Source organism: Triticum aestivum, chromosome 4B, assembly GCF_018294505.1.
Source record: "Triticum aestivum cultivar Chinese Spring chromosome 4B, IWGSC CS RefSeq v2.1, whole genome shotgun sequence".
Lineage (NCBI taxonomy): Eukaryota > Viridiplantae > Streptophyta > Magnoliopsida > Poales > Poaceae > Triticum > Triticum aestivum.
In genome coordinates this window covers 270974611-270990246 of record NC_057804.1, presented here as the reverse complement: position 1 = coordinate 270990246, position 15636 = coordinate 270974611, and positions in this window count along the sequence as shown.

Below are 15636 nucleotides of genomic sequence, written 5' to 3'. Positions count from 1 at the left end.
TCTATCTACACCACCCACTAAAGATCAAGCCTGAGAGTCGATCTAGTACTATGCATTTTCTATGAACTTTTTGGTAACTTGTTGCCAAAGGGGGAGAAAAATGTATAGATCATAGGCTTCGAGAGAGAGTGTTGCTTTTTGTTCTCTCTTGCTTTGGTGGTTAAACTTTATTTGCTTGCTTGAGATACTATGCTATTATTTGTGAGACATTGATGATCATGTGTTTGATCATAAGCTACACTTATGCTTGTTAAATGATATTATCTTACTTATCCTTATATGATCATTCACTTTGCTTGGTGATGAGTGCATGTATTCAATCTTTATTATTTTGAGCACTCCACCAAGATGTATGTGACATGGAAGAGTAACCCATGAGCCTAATTCCTTGTGCATTTGCAGTCCAAAGCAAATCTTAAACTATGCACAAATTTAGGGGGAGCTCTTGCTTATCACATACTTCTCAAAGCGATGATGTTTTTCAATCTTATTATCATTTGTCGAAGCTTTGATCTATATGTTGTCATCAATTACCAAAAAGGGGGAGATTGAAAGTGCAACTATCCCTAGGTGGTTTTGGTAATTCATAACAACATATAGCTCATTGAGCTAATGCTATTCCAAGACAAATATTTCAGGAAAGCTCAATGAATGGCATGGCAAGGATGATGAAAGTGGATCCCTCAAAATATTAAGGACAAAGGATTGGCTCAAGCTCAAGAGCTCAAGACTCTATATTTTACATTTTAGTGATCCAAGATCACATTGAGTCTATAGGAAAAGCCAATACTATCAAGGACAGATGAGGTGTTGCTTAATGAGCCTCTTGCTTCAAGTGCTTAGTGATATGCTCCAAAAACCCTCAACTACTTTCTCACATCCACATATGACCTAAACTCAAAGCCAAAATCGGTCCTACCGATTCTTTCTATCCGGCGCCACCGAGTTCAAATGTCATAGCCACTGCCACAAACCCTAGGCAAATCGGTCTTACCGATAGGGATCTCGGTCTGACCGAGATGGTATTGTAATCTATCTATTTCCCTTCGTAACATTTTGGTCTAACCGAAGTGAGCGATCGGTCCCACCGACATTGCAATGTAAACTCTCTGTTTCCCTTTCGTAACATTTCGGTCTCACCGAAAAGAGCGAATCGGTCCCACCGAGTTTACCTGACCAACTCTCTGTTTAGCTAATTACCAAAATCGGTCTCGCCGAGTTTGTGTAATCGGTCTCACCGAGATTACGTTATGCCCTAACCCTAACCATATCGGTCTCACCGAGTTGCATGTCGGTCCCACCGAAAACCCTAACGGTCACTAGGTTTACTGAATCGGTCCGACAGAGTTTCTCGATTCGGTCCCACCAAGAATGGTAAATTGTGTCTAACGGTTAGATTTTGTGTGGAGGCTATATATACCCCTCCACCTCCTCTTCATTCGTGGAGAGAGCCATCAGAACAAACCTACACTTATAACTTACCAGTTCTGAGAGAGAACCACCTACTCATGTGTTGAGGCCAAGATATTCCATTCCTACCATATGAATCTTGATCTCTAGCCTTTCCCAAGTTTCTTTCCACTCAAATCTTCTTTCCACCAGATCCAAATTCTATGAGAGAGAGTTGAGTGTTGGGGAGACTATCATTTGAAGCACAAGAGCAAGGAGTTCATCATCAACGCACCATTTGTTACTTCTTGGAGAGTGGTGTCTCCTAGATTGGCTAGGTGTCACTTGGGAGCCTCCGACAAGATTGTGGAGTTGAACCAAGGAGTTTGTAAGGGCAAGGAGATCGCCTACTTCGTGAAGATCTACTGCTAGTGAGGCAAGTCCTTCATGGGAGACGGCCATGGTGTGATAGACAAGGTTGCTTCTTCATGGACCCTTCGTGGGTGGAGCCCTCCGTGGACTCGTGCAACCGTTACCCTTCATGGGTTAAAGTCTCCATCAACGTGGATGTACGATAGCACCACCTATCAGAACCACGACAAAAACATCCGTGTCTCCAATTGCGTTTGAATCCTCCAAACCCTTCCCTTTACATTCTTGCAAGTTGCATGCTTTAATTTCTGCTGCTCATATACTCTTTGCATGCTTGCTTGAATTGTGTGAAGATTGCTTAACTTGTCCAAAGATAGCTAAAATCTACCAAAGTCTAAAATTGGGAAAAGGTTAAGTTTTTAATTGGTCAAGTAGTCTAATCACCCCCCTCTAGACATACTTCAAGGTCCTACAAGTGCTATCAGAGCTTTGGTCTCCATTTGGTCCTTCAAGGTCCTAAAATTGGGAAGGAGGATGGTTCGCCAACAAGGTGCGGATCTCGTCCATTCTTGCATCATTCTCTTGCTTGTGCACGTCGAGCTTGTTGTCGAAGTAGTCCTTGGTACGTTGCTCAAAGAGTCGCAAGTCGGTGGCGAGGTTGTCAATGCTTTCATTCATAGCTTGTTGCTCTTGATGCAACGCTCATTGTGCACCAAAGAGGTGGCTCTTGGTGACGTATGATGACATGTCCTCGTCTTGCTCGATGAAGAGTGGGTTGGTAGAGGTACTCGGCCTATCCGTCATTCCAAGCAAAAATGTGAGTGGTGGACGGAGAAGAACTTATATCAATGTACCTTGTCCGATGTTGACGATGAATCAATTTCACTCAAATGCGGACAATGAAATAGCACTATTGGTACCAATTCTTGTCGGTTCTCAAACATACACAAGTAAAAGCTTATGGTGGAGCTTGGTTAGGATGGTGTCACAAAATTTGATGCAATTGAAAGTCAGCTTCAATAATGTTGGAAAAGATTCACAAATTTGCAAATGCAACAAGTAGAGCAAGCAAGTGGGGGAGTACACGGAAACACACACACAAATAGATAAATGGGATTGTGCACACCAAAAGTGAGCCAAAATGTGGAATCCACAAGAATGCTCTTGTTGCACAATACACGAGAGACGCAAGCACGATTGCCCAATAGGCGGATACGGAACTTGTGCATAACCTACTAGGAAAAAATGCAACGATCTCTATCCTATGTATTCTATATGTATGCTATTTCAGTGCTACGATCCAAGATGATCGAGTATGACAATCTTAATGTAGTATGATGTTATGGTTCTTGCTTATAATCTCTTTGCTTATCTTTCTTCTTTGCTTAAAAGCTCGGGTGGCTCTTTCACTTTTGAGATCTTTTCTTATGCAAAACTTCACGAACCAAGATAGCAATTGTGTATGCGATGACAACTTTGTGACACAAAAGTTGATGCCAAGATATGCACCACGATGGTATGGTATGTATGCTATGGAGTATGATCACTAATGTGCACAAGTCATGTTGCCAGCAATACTCAATGGCTAGTCTCGTTGGGTAAGCTACGCAAAAGTAAGGCCATGTGGGTATCAATGCAATTGCAAGGTATGACAAAGATATAGTCGAGGTTACCATCCTTGGCGATGATGATTAGTTGATGGAGATGAGCAGTGGTGATGGTGACGTCGAACCATACCTATATAGCAAAACACAATAGGACACGGAAACCACAACCTAAAATCTCAAAGACCAAAATGTGTCAAAATTGACATAGGAGGTAGCGGTGAGTGGTGGTGGTGCTTGTGGAAAGCGTTGGGGGTATGCGGAAGTAGGCATGGGCACCGGTGGACACGGGGCGGATGTCCGGGCTCCTGGATCGGGGACGAAAACGATGTACTCCACGGGAAAAATTGCAACTCCCAGACAAAATTTTGATGAATTGGTGGATGGAAATCGCGGGAGAGATGGGGAAAAGCTACATCAACTAAATGCAAAGCAGATCCGTGGATCAAATCCAACAAAACTTCATCACACCAACAAATCACAAAAAAAAAATTGGGGCTATTTTTGGTGGGGAATTTTCAGATTTAGGACAAAAACAAACAAAATCAAGCTAGAAAACACGGGGTAGGGGCTCCAAAAACGTGATCAACGTGGCTCATGATACCAAGATGATGTAGGGCAGAACCCTAGGGGCCGATCTTTCATGTTTGGAGTGGATCCTACGTGGAGACACGAAGAACATGCAGAAGAACACAGGGAAAACACAAAGGGAAACGAGAGAAACACTCAACCGACAAGGAATCGATCACACAAGGGCTAGATCACCGAAAGCACAAAGTATCACGAGATCCAAAATCAACAAAGGAAGATACAAGAGTAACCTTTCTTCTCCGTGAGGAGGTCTTGATTGTCTTCTCTTGGTGGAGGCCTTGAATCCGAATGGATCTTCTCCGAAGAGGCACGGTCCCTCACGTAGAGTAGACCCGGTACGGATGAGCAGACCTCTGTCTCTAAATGAGCTATCACAATGCTAACCATAAAACATAGGAGGGGATGGAGTGTATATAGTCTAGGGGCGAAGAGGGATACATGGGCCTCGGCCCTACACTGTGCGCAGACAGGGAAGGCCGGATTTCCGGGCGTCGGGCCGGATGTCCAGTGGCTCGCGAGGGGCCGGATGTCCGGTCGGCAGGGCCGGATGTCCGGGCTGGTGAAGATGGCCGTTCTGTCCTCTGGATGGGCGGCGCCGGATGTCCGCTGCTTCAGGAGGCGCCGAATGTCCGGGGTGCTAGCCGGATGTCCGGGCTGATGGGGCAACCTTCTGTGCTCCTAGGACGCTGGTGCCAGATGTCCGGGATTTTGGCCAGATTTCCGGTGAGGGGGGCCGGATGTCCGGGCATGATGCCAGATTTCGGCCCTGTAGATTCTTCTGCAGAGGCCTGGCCATGTAGATCTCCAGGGGCCAGATGTCCGGGGTCCTGGCCGGATGTCCGGTGCCTAGAGGTTGTTCTTGCCTTCTTCCATTGGTTCTCTTCTTTTGTGAACTTGGGGTCTTGACCATCTTCACGTGCATCCTCGGGAGGGTCCTCTTGCTACCTAATCATGCACAACATTTCGAATTGAGGTAGTAGCCATGTCTCGAGAGGATCATGTGATATATCACTAAGGAGGGAAGTCACCTCGGTCTCGAGAGCTCTAGCTCGTGCTCTAGTCATGGGTCCTCTTGGTGCTTGGTGAGACGATGGAAGGTCCATGGGGATGACCAAAGGATGCTCCGCATCAAAACCTGTATGTGAGGGAATCTTCTGCCCTTTGAGAAAAAGAAAGAAGAGAAAATAGGAAAATGGAACCTTGGCGGTTCATCAGTACTTGCTGGAGACAAAAGTAGCACAATATCCTGGACAGGCATGCATATATATATATATATATACATACATATATATAGATAGATAGATACATACATATATATATACATAAACATGGAAATCAACAAGAACTGTACATATTCAAGGTTATTCAACTTCGCACAGGGTCTGCATCTGGCTTTGTACATAGGGTTATATGCCTTGCCAGCAAGGCTAGTACAAAAGGGGGTTGCCGGGGGACCCGGCAACCACGCCTTATGGGTAAAACTTGCGAAGATGTTCGATATTCCACGAGTTGCTCACTGGAATGCCATTTTCCGTCTCCAGGTGGACTGCGTCGGGCCTGGTGACTCGTATTACCTGATAAGGGCCTTCCCACTTTGGCGTCAACTTGTTGGAATTCTTGGCAGACTGAGTGCGCCGAAGAACAAGGTCGCCTTCCTCAAGTCTTCGGGCATGAACCTTGCGGCTATGGTAGCGGTGCAAGGCTTGCTGGTAGCACACGGCTCGCACAGCAGCCTGAAGACGATCTTCCTCAAGGAGCGTAGCATCATCTTGGTGCAACTGCTCTTGCTCAAGCTCATCATAAGCAAGCACTCGGGGTGACCCGTATATTAGTTCTGTGGGGAGGACTGCTTCCGCCCCATATACCAGGGAGAAGGGCGTCTGAACAGTGGCTTGATTTGGTGTCATTCTGATTGACCAAAGAATTGTCGGCAAATCATCAATCCAGCGTCTTCCGCACTTGTGAAGCCTGTCAAAAGTTCTTGTTTTGAGGCCCCGTAGCTCTTTAGCATTTGCCAATTCTGCCTGGCCGTTGGTCCCTGGATGAGCAACAGAAGCAAAACATACTTTGCTGCCATGGTGTGACGCCCCGAGACCGACGCTCCAGAAGACTTCTAGCTATCCTGACTTTTACCGCGTGATGTATTTGTTTGTTGCATTCTTCTTAGCATCATTTGCATTGCATCATGTCATCATGCCAGCATGTCATTTAATTTGAAAAACTCATCTAAATAAAATTGTATGGATCTTTGGTCCATTTAAATCGAGGGATTCACATGGTGATTTCTCTTTATAACATATCCTCTCGATATTTAGGGAGTTATAATAAATATTCCATTAGTTTGGAATTAACCGCAACACACTTGCAATTTAATTCTCATGCCTTTTGCTTCAAGTTCGTTCTCCAAACTTTCTCCATAATTCTTTCTCCATTTATCAGGCTCCTCCTAAATTCTCAACATTTTTGGACACTTCTAAATCCTAGTCCTTGTTCAAACCATTTGAATTAAATTCAAATGACTTTGAATTTCATTCTTGCAATCTTGCCCACTCCATTTTTCTTGGGTCAGGCTCATTTTTATGAGTCCAGGAAAATGAACCCCATGCTCAAATTATTTCTCCAACCCTTTCTTTATCTAATTTTTTCATTCTTTGCTATTTATTGCTTTTGGTAAATAAAAGAGAAGTGGGGGATTAGAGAGAGAGAGAGGTAGCCTGCACCCATCGGCCTCTTGGGCCTGACCAACCAGGCCGACTGAGGGATTCCTGGATTAGGGGGTGTCCGGATGGCCGGACTAAGACCTTTGGCCGGACTCCTGGACTATGAAGATACAAGATTGAAGACTCCGTCCCGTGTCCGGATAGGACTTTCCTTGGCGTGGAAGGCAAGCTTGGCGATACGATATGAAGATCTCCTCCCATTGTAACTGACTCTGTGTAACCCTAGCCCTCTCCAGTGTCTATATAAACCGGAGAGTTTTAGTCCGTAGGACGAACAACAATCATACCATAGGCTAGATTCTAGGGTTTAGCCACTCCGATCTCGTGGTAGATCAACTCTTGTACTACCCATATCATCAATATTAATCAAGTAGGAGTAGGGTTTTACCTCCATCGAGAGGGCCCGAACCTGGGTAAAAACATCGTGTCCCTTGTCTCCTGTTACCATCCGCCTAGATGCACAGTCCGGGACACCCTACCCGAGATCCGCCGGTTTTGACACCGACATTGGTGCTTTCATTGAGAGTTCAGCTGTGTCATCACCATCAGGAAGGATGTCGCATCCCGTATTTAAATATGGCGTCGTTGCTAAAGGAGCTTTGGCTGTCGGCCAAACTATCCGGCTAGGCAGGTTTTTGATGACCGCCAGTCCGGCCGCCGCGCCAACGATGACCTCTCGGGCCATCGGAAGCAATCTTCACATCAGCTCGGAGCTCGCCGAGCAGTTAGATCTGATGGAGCTCTTCTCCCTGAACGAACTCTTGGATCGCATCGCGGCCCTAGGAGTCGCTACTGATTACTACCAGATTGGGCTTAAACCTAATCAGAGAGAGATTGACTCTCCCCAGATTACCCACCACGTCAAAGTGGTGGAAGAACAATGCAGCGAGTCTTTGCCCGCCCTAAGGACCAGATGCGTCTGGATTCCCGATCCCTCCAAGCCGGATACTCGCAGAGGGGAGGATGTCACCCAAACCCTGAACCTAAAGTCAGGCAGCAGGCCCGATTCATTGAATGATATCCGAGAAAGCAAGCTTCCGAATTCGGAAACCGCTCGGCCCCTGAATCTTACATCGGGCAGGGTTCCGGATTTATTTCCACCCGCCCACCCAACTATACAGGATTTATCACTAATAGGGCAAGAGTCTGGAGAAACAGTACACCACTACTGGGCCAGATTCCTCCTGGTTATGAACAGGATAAAGGACTGCCATGAGAAAGAAGCAATTTCACTCTTCTTTAACAACTGCACGGACATCGGAATCCTCAACGCCATAAGTCGTCACGAAACTACACGATTCGCCGACTTGACATCCATAGTACGAAAGTATTGTGCGACTGAAAGCGTTCAGAAAACCGAAGATAAATTCTGGGACAATCCGGCCCCGTATATAACACGAGTCCGAAACAAATGGGCGCATTATCACCACACATCTGAGCCAAACATGAAAATACAAAAACCCTCTACAGGGTACGGGACCGTATTGGAAGGATGGCTCAATGGACCCTGTAAAATTCATAATTCAGGGAAAGCCACACCAACGCACAGCCTCAGAGCATGTTGGATACTACGGCAGGTAGCCAGAAGTGGCGAGGAGCTTTTAACTCCAGCACCCGAAGAATACCACCCCAGTACGGTGTTGACAGTATTTGAGACCTTCACATCAAACAATGCAAGGAAACGAACGCTCCGCAACCTCGCCGAAGTCTACCAAGTAGCAACAATAAACCCATGGAGTGACACGGCTATCACCTTTAATGCCAGTGACGAACCTAAATTCCGGACAGCCCGAGCATCAGCTGCATTGGTCCTCAGTCCGATAGTGGACGGCTTCCGACTTACAAAGGTACTCATGGATGGCGGCAGCGGACTCAACCCCATCTACGAGGAAACCCTGCAAAAAATGGAAATTGAGTGGAGCCGCATTGAGCAAAGCAACACAACTTTTAGGGGACTAATACCAAGCCGGGAAGCGTGCTGTTCAGGAAAAATCACACTGGATGTGGTGTTCGGCACGCCGGATAATTACAGATCCAAGGAGGTCACGTTTCAAGTGGCCCCGTTCAGCAGCGGCTACCATGCTCTGCTAGGGCAAGAAGCATTTACAATTTTCCAAGCCATACCCCATTACGAGTACATGAAACTCAAAATGCCCGGACCCAACGGAATCATCACTCTCGCAAGTGATCCGGACATAGCACTCCGCGCTGAAAACAAGACATCCGAACTGGCCCTGGAGGCATTATCTAAGGCCCTAGCGGTCGAGGAATTAACGGCGTTGCGCTCTACGGTGGACAGGGACGATGTGATACTAGACAAGAGATCCAAGTCCACCTCTTTTAAACCAGTGGACGAAATAGTCAAATTCCAAGTCCATCCAACGGACCCTACAAAAACGGCCTTCATCGGGGCACAATTAAAACCCGATGTAGACGCCGCACTCAGAGACTTTCTGCGAGAAAATTGGGACATTTTCGCCTGGCACCCCTCGGATATGCCAGGAATCCCACGCAGGCTGGCCGAGCACAGCCTGAACATCATAAAAGGGTTTAAACCCGTCAAGCAGACCCTACGGCACTTTTCCGAACCTAAGAGACAAGCCATGGGAGAGGAGCTAGCAAAACTGCTTGAAGCCGGATTCATCAGAGACATAAAACATCTGGACTGGCTAGCAAACCTGGTGATGGTACCAAAGAAGGACAAATCTTGGCGCCTATGTGTCGATTTCAAAGACCTAAACAAGGCCTGTCCAAAGGACCCTTTCCCACACCCCCAAATTGATCAAATCATCGACGCCACCGCAGGACACGACTCATTGTGTTTCCTTGATGCATACTCTGGCTACCATCAAATCAAGATGGCAGAGTCAGACCAGGCCGCAACGGCATTCATCACCCCATACGGCCCATTCTGCTTCAACACGATGCCCTTCGGGGTCAAAAACGCCAGCACAACATATCAGCGCATGATTCAGACATGTCTGGCCAACCAGATTGGCAAAACAGTCGAAGCATACGTAGATGACGTGGTCGTCAAAACAAAACACGCCGATACTCTAGTAGACAACTTGAGGCTCATGTTCGACAATCTTCGAACATATAACATTAGGCTCAACCCGGAAAAATGCATTTTCGGCGTACCAGCCGGAAAGCTCCTGGGCTTCATCATATCCGGTAGAGGAATTGAAGCAAACCCAGCCAAGATCCGAGCTCTGTCACATTTAGATACCCCAAAGGACCTCAAACAAATACAAAAACTGACAGGATGCGTGGCGGCTCTAAGCCGCTTTATCTCCCGCTTAGGAGAAAAGGCATTACCCCTCTATCGCCTCCTGCGACGCACCAGCCACTTCGAGTGGACGGAGGCCGCCACAGTCGGACTCGAAGAAATAAAAGCCATATTGGCAACAAATCCGGTCCTGGCCGCGCCCAACACGGGCGAACCAATGCTATTATACATCGCGGCAACCCATCGAGTTGTAAGCGCGGTGCTCGTCGTTGAACGAGAAGCGGACGGACACAAGTTCCCCCTCCAAAAACCAGTGTACTACGTGTCCACTGTGCTAACCCCATGCAAGTCACGGTACCCGCATTATCAAAAGATAGCATACGCGGTGTTCATGGCATCCCGGAAGCTGCGACACTACTTTCAAGAGTGCTCCGTAATAGTGGCATCCGAAGTACCCCTTAATGACATTATAAACAACCGCGACGCAGCGGGCCGGATTGCCAAATGGACCATCGAGCTCCTCCCACATAACCTACAAGCCAAGGTGAGCTATTAAGTCGCAGGTTTTGGCTGACTTCGTCGCCGAATGGACTGAAGCCAAACTCCCTAAAGAATACGGCGCATACTCCAACTGGATCATGCACTTCAACGACTCCAAAATGTTGGCTGGCCTGGGGGCTGGCGTCATTCTGACGTCCCCAACCGGGGACACAGTCCAATACATACTTCAGATAATGTACACGGATTCGAACAACGCAGCCGAATACGAGGCCCTTTTACATGGCCTCCGAATGGCAGTCTCCATGGGCATTCAACGTATAGAGGTCCGCGGGGATTCAAATCTTGCAATATCCCAAATAAATGGAGACTTCGACGCCAAGGACCCGAAAATGGCAGCTTACCGCAACGCCATCTTAAAGATGTCAACTCGGTTTGAGGGGCTCGAATTTCATCACATAGCCCGAGAAAATAACCAAGCAGCAGACGTGCTGGCACGCATCGGCGCCAAGCGCGTGGCTGTCCCTCCCAACATCTTCCTAGAAAGGCTGTTCAAGCCATCTGTATCATGGGAAGGAGAATCCGAAAACAATAGCCCGGACACAACTACACTGCCCCTCACCGAACATTCTGACACAATTGGGGGCTACGCCAACGAAAGAACGCCGTCAGCCCACGAAATAATGGCAGTCATTGCCCCTTGGACAGAACCATTCCTAGCCTACCTAACTAGGCAGGAATTTCCCGAGGACCAAAACGAGGCCCGCTGCATAGTGCGGCGATCTAAAGCCTACAAAGTCCACGAGGGAGAACTTTACAAGAAAAGCACAACCGGAGTCCTTCAAAGGTGTATCTCCGAAGAAGAAGGGCGAGACCTTTTGGCTGAAATTCATGTCGGACTCGGCGGGCACCACGCCGCAGCCCGGGCCCTTGTAAGCAAGGCCTTCCATATCGGATTTTATTGGCCAACGGCCCGGGCAAACGCTCAGGACTTAGTGCAACGATGTGTTGATTGCCAGTTATTCGCCAATCAAAGCCACATGCCGCCTACCGCCCTACAAACTATACCCATTACCTGGCCTTCCGCGGTCTGGGGGCTTGACATGGTCGGACCCCTTAAAGGAGGAACCCACAAGCAAAAATACCTACTAGTCATGGTGGACAAATTCACCAAATGGATAGAAGCCAAGCCTGTAAAGACGGCCGAATCCGGACCAGTGATAGACTTCATATCCGGGGTCGTACACCGTTACAGCGTCCCCCACAGCATCATAACCGACAACGGCACAAACTTCACGGCCGATGAAGTCAAACATTGGTGCAAAAACATGGGCATCAAGCTCGACTATGCTTCAGTCTATCACCCTCAAACTAACGGTCAAGTCGAACAGGCGAATGGTCTCATTATGAGCGGCATCAAACCCAGACTAGTGCGATCCCTCAAGGAATCTGACACGCACTGGGTAGAGGAGCTTGACTCCGTACTCTGGGGGTTGCGGACCACGCCGAATCGCACTACCGGATTCACACCATTTTTTCTGGTATACGGCGCAGAGGCAGTACTGCCATGCGACATAATCCATGACTCACCTCGAGTGTGCATGTACAAAGAAAGAGAAGCCAATATCGATCGGCAGGGCAGCTTGGACGCATTGGAAGAGGAGCGCGACCTGGCAAAGGCTCGTTCCGCATTCTATCAATAGCAGGCTCGAAGATACCAAAGCAGAGAAGTACGGGCCAAAACACATAACGTTGGCGAACTAGTTCTACGCCTGCCAGACAAGAAAAAGGATAAATTAAAGCCCAAATGGGAGGGCCCCTTCATCATCGACCAAGTACTGACCGGCGGAGCGTACCATCTGCGAGGCGCATCGGACAACCGACTCGAGCCGAACCCATGGAATGTAGCACGCCTACGAAGGTTCTACGCCTAGCACCGGACTCCGTGTTCATCTCCATCCCTCGTCCCTTTGTTTTATTTTTTACTTTTATTTTTGGCAGTCCGAGATTTTGTTCCTTCTCCCTCCCCTTTTTTCTCACAAGCCCTTAGGGGCTTGCATGTGCAATATTCGCACGCACCCGACGCGCTACCTGCGCTCACAATACCTGGGGGCTTCAATACCAAGAAGTTTATATAAAACGAGCCTCATGCCCAAAACATGTGCGATGCTTCCGCATGAACCTTTTATACACCATTATATGCATCGATATGACTTATGTTTTGGCCAAGCTGGGTTGCCTGGCTCCTGTGCTTACCCCTACGTTCCCGTTCGTTCGGCTAGGTGGTAAAGGGAGCACCTCTGCGATTGTTATTGCCGGGTCAGCCGGATGTGTACCTCAGACTGGGTGAAGCTGAAAGCTAGCGTTCTTAAGGGAATATTTGGTCGGTCAGCTAAAAGATGATCGTATTTATTCATTTGCCCCCAGATGCTTTTCTGCTCTTTTCGGCAGTTCGGACATGCACTTTAGGGCATGCCTCCCAGGGAAAGGAACCCCTCACGAAACTATTCTCTCTGGAAAATGTTTCTTACTAACCATGTAATATAACATAACTAGTTGGGCACTTGTTTGCTAAAGCACTTATGACCCCTACGCCTTGTCTCCATGCATGCCCCAGTTCTTAGATAACCAAGAGGGTATTCGGACACCCTCCGGACTATAGGGTCCAGAGGTCGAAGCAAAAAGGTCCGCAATGACAAACGATCTACAATCCGGCTAGAGGACATTTTTTATGTGCCATCCAATAGGCGGCCTAATTTACAGTCCGGTTGGGAATACTTTGCAGCCAGCTCCACCTGTGTGACGCCCCCGGTTTAATCGTACACTAATCATGCACGCAAATGTGTACGATCAAGATCAGGGACTCACGGAAAGATATCACAACACAACTCTACAAATAAAATAAATCATACAAGCATCATAATACAAGCCAGGGGCCTCGAGGGCTCGAATACAAGTGCTCGATCATAGACGAGTCAGCGGAAGCAACAATATCTGAGTACAGACATAAGTTAAACAAGTTCGCCTTAAGAAGGCTAGCACAAATTGGGATACAGATCGAAAGAGGCGCAGGCCTCCTGCCTGGGATCCTCCTAACTACTCCTGGACGTCGTCAGCGGGCTGCACGTAGTAGTAGGCACCTCCGGTGTAGTAGGGGTCGTCGTCGACGGTGGCGTCTGGCTCCTGGACTCCAGCATCTGGTTGCGACAACCAGAAAGAAAGGAAAGGGGGGAAAGGGGGGAGAAAGCAACCGTGAGTACTCATCCAAAGTACTCGCAAGCAAGGAACTAAACTACATATGCATGGGTATATGTGTAAGGAGGCCATATCAGTGGACTGAACTGCAGAATGCCAGAATAAGAGGGGGATAACTAGTCCTATCGAAGACTACGCTTCTCGCAGCCACCGTCTTGCATCAAGTAGAAGAGGGTAGATTGAAGTCCTCCAAGTAGCATCTCCAAGTAGCATCTCCAAATAGCATCTCATAGCATAATCCTACCCGGCGATCCCCTCCTCATATCCCTGAGGTAGAGCGACCACCGGTTGTATCTGGCACTTGGAAGGGTGTGTTTTATTAAGTATCCGGTTCTAGTTGTCATAAGGTCAAGGTACAACTCCAAGTCGTCCTGTTACCGAAGATCACGGCTATTCGAATAGATTAACTTCCCTGCAGGGGTGCACCAACTTACCCAGCACGCTTGATCCCATTTGGCCGGACACACTTTCCTGGGTCATGCCCGGCCGTGGAAGATCAACACGTCGCAGCCCCACCTAGGCACAACAGAGAGGCCAGCACGCCGGTCTAAACCTAAGCGCACAGGGGTCTGGGCCCATCGCCCATAGCACACCTGCACGTTGCGAGGGCGGCCGAAAGCAGACCTAGCCTAGTGGCGTTCCAGTCCAATTCGGCACGCGCCGCTCCGTCGCTGACGTCTGAAGTGCTTCGGCTGATACCGCGACGTCGGGATACCCATAACTACTCCCACGTAGATGGTTAGTGCGTATAAGCTCGTAGCCAACTCAGATCAAATACCAAGATCTCGTTCAGCGTGTTAAGTATTCGCGAACACCGAACAGGGCCAGGCCCACCTCTCTCCTAGGCGGTCTCAACCTGCCCTGTCACTCCGCCACAAAGATCCACACAGAGGGCCGTCGGGACAAAGGTCCTTTCAGCCCCCAATCCGTGAATCACTCGCGGGTACTCTTCGAGCTGACCCGACTTTAGTCACCATCTGTATAGTATGTATGTATGTATAGTATATACCCATGATCACCTCCCGAGTGATCACGGACCAATAGTATAGCAAGGCAGACCGACAAGAATGTAGGGCCAATGATGATAAACTAGCATCCTATACTAAGTATTTAGGATTGCGGGTAAGGTATCAATGACTGTAGCAACAATGACAGGCTATGCAACAGAATAGGGGTAACCGAACAGTAACATGCTACACTACTCTAATGCAAGCAGTATAGAGTAGAATAGGCGATATCTGGTGATCAAGGGGGGGGGGCTTGCCTGGTTGCTCTGGCAAGAAGGAGGGGTCGTCAACTCCGTAGTCGAACTGGGCAGCAGCAGCGTTGGCCTCGTAGTCTACCGAAGAGAAGAGGGGGGAAGAAACAGTAAATACATAGCAAGCAAGTGCATAACGATGCATGACATGACAAGTATCGATGCTAGGTGTGCCCTAACGTGGTAGGAGGTGATACCGATGAAGGGGGGGAAACATCCGGGAAAGTATCCACGGTGTTTCGCGTTTTCGGACAGTTGGACTGGAGTGGGAAAGTTACAAGTTCAATAGGTTAGGGATGTGTGACGGACGAACGGGCTTCGTATCCGGATTCGTCTCGTCGTTCTGAGCAACTTTCATGTAGAAAGTATTTTCATCCGAGTTACGGATTAAAAGATATGATTTTCTAAAGATTATATTAATTTCTGGAATTTAATTAATTAATTATTTAATTCGAAAATGAATTTATGACGTCAGCATGACATCAGAGTGATGTCAGCAGGTCAACGTTGACCATTGACCTGGTCAACCTGACGTGTGGGTCCAGTGGGACCCACCTGTCATACTCTGTTTAGTTTAATTACAGATTAGATAATTTAATTATTGATTAGGTTAATCTAATCAGGATTAATTAACTTAATTAATTACTTAATTAATTAATATTTTAATTATTTTAGTTGTTATTTATTTATTTAATATATTTATTTTTATTTTATTTTTTA